General features: G+C 40.7%; 1 long non-coding RNA gene across 1 annotated transcript; it reads right to left on the reverse strand.

Moving 5' to 3' along the window:
- Window positions 1-1,115: 1,115 nt before the first annotated feature.
- On the reverse strand, window positions 1,116-3,026 carry LOC125942295 (uncharacterized). The gene is made up of 3 exons (XR_007464973.1): window positions 2,969-3,026; window positions 2,236-2,458; window positions 1,116-1,417 (listed from the first exon to the last, which is right to left on the reverse strand). It is a non-coding gene; the product is annotated as an uncharacterized LOC125942295 (long non-coding RNA).
- Window positions 3,027-5,084: the final 2,058 nt, after the last annotated feature.

A 5,084-nucleotide genomic window follows, 5' to 3' on the forward strand; every position in this document is an offset into this window, starting at 1 on the left:
TAAACAGTTCGTTTTTATGACATACTTTCTTTTTCACCGAGTTTGCTTTCGCTGACCTCAACTGTTTTGGGAACTGTACTGAATAAACTTGCTTAGCTCAGCAAATATACCTTTGTTTTATGGCATCTTGCGCCGCCCTACTTTTCAACACGTTTATAATTATTTCACAACCTCATTTTGCATAAAACAGCCACAAATTCGTAAAATCGTAGAAAGAACCAAAAATCTTGAACTTTCCAAAAAAATCAAAGAGGGTTGGAAGGGTATGCTTCTTGTGCAGCATCGAGCATACCTCATACACAGCAATAATAGCCGAAATACAAGATGATAATAGACTTAGTTTTGTTTAAGCTTTACTGGCGAGACAGCATGAATGGAATGAAACTTTCATTCTTCCACTTTCTTTGGCAAAGGCTAAGGGCAATGTACCACTAAAATACCATATTGTAGCAAGGTGGCAACACAGAATGCTCTTGCCGCAGCTGTTCCACCACGGTGATTATTATACAAGTACTTTGTTGTTATAGCAAAATTTAATGAATGCCACAGGATGCACAAAACAAAAAATAAGAACTGACTAGAATATATAAATACTGGCTGAACTTTACAGGTAACACAGAAGCCAGAATATAGATTAAAAAAACTATATAACCTGGCCGCTTCCACATAACAAATAGGGCTATACTATATATACACTAGCCGACTTAAACACAAGTGTAACAGAGATAACAGAGGGGGACCGAAAGCATAGTCAGGTAGTCTGCAAAAAAATCACTCTCGTCAACAGGCCAATTTGTTAGTTGCCACCTAGTCGCCCAAAAGTAGGTCCACCTATCGAAACGTAGGCCAGCCTTTCTGAGGCACTTTAGAGGAACTTTTATACCACAATCAATTGCGACTAGTTAGAAGAGATGCAACAATATCCTTGGGTATTAAATAAGTTAAAAATAAATCCTCCTGGCACCTGCATTGACCAGAGCTCTGGTTGCTGCAGCTTTAGCACAGTCTGTCTTATTTGTAGCCTGCATGTAACGTTTACAACTAAAAGGCACAGGCAGAAGAGTAAAAGGGCAAAGACAAGACAACGACACAATGGGCAACACACTTGTGCTTGAGCTTGTCCCATCCTATGTCATCTTGTTAGTGCCCTATTACTCTTTCTTTGCGAGCTGCAACAAGAAAGTCAAAAAGGCAACAAAGTTGCAGGACATCACAGCTTATGTTCAGCATAGCACGAGAGTAGGCATTGATGCGACGTGTGGAACCTGAAGGCTCAAGCTAGTTTATTTCAACATGCATTCGCAGAATTCGGCGCCGCTGCATATCGCCGAGCTTCTGCGACAAGTGTTTTCGGCCGCCTTCATTCTCTTGTCCGACACCTCCTTTGGCATGTCACCCATGTAGATGGCGAACAATGCTGCATAGGAAAGAGATTTATTAGCTTCAAAAAAGACACAGAATTAAGCACAGTTCTTTATTACTCCATGGTTACATTTAAAAGTCACTGAAGTGTAATATGTGGGCAAAGTCAAATTTAGTTTACAAGGAAGTCGCTATTGGTCGCGAATGCATGAACTGATTTCCTGTTTGAAAAAATTAGTGTTCTATGAATTCTTCTGCACGACGCTGCAGTTCTCATACATGGTCATGTGTAACAGTATTGTGCATGAATACTCTACATTTACTATGAAGCATCCATGTAACATAGCTATTACACCTACTGCCAGCGATGTACTATGTTTAGCTCAATATGACTTGCAATGCATGAGCACTGTTAACACCTGATTATACTGAGCACCTTAGTATACCTACATTGATGAGAAATAAAGATATGGCTAACTATCCGAGTACAGCATGCTGCTGCACTACCTTCGGCGATGCACCTGTGATGGCAACTTGCGTTCTTGTGCAAAATTGTGGTCAGAAATTTAGTATTAGCAAAATATAGCAAACATTTGTCAGACAAATACCATCTGCTGAAAGATAATCATAAAATAATGCTATTACAGCAACCTTCAGCTTTCTTTTTACTGAAAAAATACTCAATCCAATATCACATGTCCAAATAACAGCTAAAATTTTTGTTTCCATCATTCAATGGTAGAACTTAAAAGGCGATTAAGCAAAATTAACGTGCCAATATTTTCTCTAAAATAAAACACCATGACAAAAAAAGAAAACATGCACAAGATCATTATGTAAACTTTATAAAGGCCACAGGAGAAAGATATATACCCTTTAGAGAAGATACTTTCTCTGGTGTCAGCGCTGGCTTTGCCTCAGTGTAGCTGAGATGCCGTGCCTTGTTCGAAAGTGTTCCAGTGACACTCCTGGTTTTCAATTGTTCGGGAGTCTAAAATACAGTAGCAGCACTTCTACAGAACATAGAGTCTGTTGAAGCGCTGAAGAAACATCCCCAGGCTTTTTCATTAATCCAGGAGCCACAGCCTGCATACACCTGCATTACACAAAGAAATCATCACTTGCAAATTAGAGACAGTGACAGGTCTATACCACCTTTTTTTGCTTTATCGGGCAGCTAGTTGTCAACCGCGTCACTACAGTGTCATGCCAGATTTCCTTGAATGCACAAAAGGGTTACTTTTGCACCAAAAATGAAGACTGGCTTCTTAGAGATAGACTTTGTTTATAAGTGATTTCACGAAAACTGAAAATTACGAAAATTCGACTCACAAACCACTGATACATGTGCTGGTCTTGGTGACCAGCACGTTGGTAGGCCTGAGATAGTACACACCTTTATTGATTTCTTTCTAAATTAAGACCTAAATGTTATGTCAGTAAACAGAACAAAGAATGATACTGGTGCTTGACATGTTGTACGGCTGTCAAACGTACGTGTGAGAGCTGTCACAGAAACAATTAAGCTCGTTCAAGCTGCAGCTCAATATCTGGCTTTTGACCACGTTCAGGCAATATCTAAAGCCAAAAACTTTGGTGCGATTACCTTTCCGTCATCCCTTCTGGAGCCTATGACAAACTCTTCCGAGCCATTGTTCTTCAAATTTTAACCCCGGCCTCCCTATAAAAAAGAGGTTTTCGACAGACCAGTTAGAAACACTGCAAAGAAGAATAAAGAAACTGTTTCAATAGACAATGTCATAATATAATTCCAAGAACTAAATAATATAATGCATAGAACAAATAACTAACACTCTATTAAAGTAACAGAAATAATGGTAAGAAAATGGAAACAGTTGGAAGTCAGCAGAGTATTTAACCTACCAAGTAAACAATTTTTTTATGAACAATAAATGAACAAACAAAAACTAAAAAAATTTCATAGAATAAGAAAATGGAAATCGCAGATCCTCAGGGCCTAACGGATAAATAAATTCATAAAGCTTGCCCTTTAGAAACCCAGGGATGCTCAAGTAGATAAACTTCCTGTCCTTTGTTCCCTGTTCTTTACGACCGCTGGGGCGACCAATGCTCAGTGTTCGAATGAAAATTATACAGATCTCACACACTGCAGGGATTAATGTTATGCAAAGCATTACGCAGTTGACTAGCCATACAGCATATTAAGGACACTAATGTAGTGCAAATAAAACAAAGAACACACAGGACAGCATAGGTGCCGCCTGCAATTGGTTTATCACAGCCCCTACAAGACCAGAAAAAGAACATGCCTGCATAGACTAATAAATCAGTAGCAAGTGTAGTGCCCGTGCTGCCCCACCTTCTGTTCTTTGCATCTTATTCGCCGTGCAATGTCATGCCGCCTTCCTCAAGCATGGAAGAAATTAAATTGTAGGGTTTTTTACATGCGAAAACCACGATTTGATTGTGAGGCATGCTGTAGTGCCCCGGGGACTCTGGGTTAGTTTTGACCACCTTGGGGTATTAAATGTGCACACAATGCTCGGTACATGGGGGTTCTTGCGTTTCACCCTCATCGAAATGTAGACACTGCCGCTGGGATTTGATTCTGAAACCTCGGGACTTAGCAGCACAACACCAAACCACTATGCCATCATGGCGCACTTATCAACCAACTTGTCTAACAACTTTAGAGCTGCATAGCATCATTTGGAGTTCCATGAAGATGGTGCAACATGTCTGTGTAGGGCTAGCAATTACGTGATGTGTGTTTGTGGCAACAGCAAGGGATGGCATGACAACTAATTTCTTGTTCTCCATTGATGAAACATTCAACTTCAGGTATGGCCAAGGCTAACCTCGCAGGTGGATAAACTGGGCCAATCATCAGAGCCGCGCAATATCACAGCATGCACTAGCTTCCCCAAGGGAAGGACCACGTGGTACATTCTTGCATGATGGAAAGAAACTTGCTATGCAATGCGACATATGCCAAGCATTTTAAAGCAATAGCTTGCACATGTGAAGAAGTGTCGTAGGTTGCTATTCTGTCATGTCATGCACGCGCCTGTAGCATAATGGATATACCATCAGGCTGTTGCACTGTGTGACCCTGGTACAAGTACCACCACTAGGTAACTTGCGAAAAAGGCTCCAAACAAGGCAACACAGGAACTTACCTACAGGAATATACCTCGTAAAAGTCACGGAATGGTTTGTATTAAAATGTGCTTTAGGTACGATTTGATGGCGACATATTGGGCAATTTGGCCATTCCCTTATTGGCGGTGTGGTGTCCGGATCAATGCTACTGCCGCATCATTTCTCATTCTCCCGAGTGCCATGGATTGGAATAATGAGATTAGGAAATATTCAAGCATAAAATGGATTTGGCTGAGGAGGGACCAGTGCGAACTGGGCATTAATACGAGAGGCTGTCCAGGCATCCAAACTGAAAGGCTTATTATGATAATGACTAACATGTATTTCCTACTCGCACGAGGAACACAAAGCTTTAAAATTTTTTGCACTGAGCTAGGTTCCACACAAGATAAAACTGAACAATGCTGCTTGACAACATTAGCAGTAGCACAGCACTTCTTACCTATATCTCCCACTAGTGAGGTGGCCGAGGTTTCCAGAGACTCTGCAGAACAAACACAAATTTATCACACATTTTGAGTGAGCTAAGCAGCTTCAGACATTAAGGCTTCAAGGAACTTTACCAGGCTCTAAACGTG

This window comes from Dermacentor silvarum, chromosome 1 (assembly GCF_013339745.2).
Source record: "Dermacentor silvarum isolate Dsil-2018 chromosome 1, BIME_Dsil_1.4, whole genome shotgun sequence".
NCBI classification, from domain to species: Eukaryota; Metazoa; Arthropoda; class Arachnida; order Ixodida; family Ixodidae; genus Dermacentor; species Dermacentor silvarum.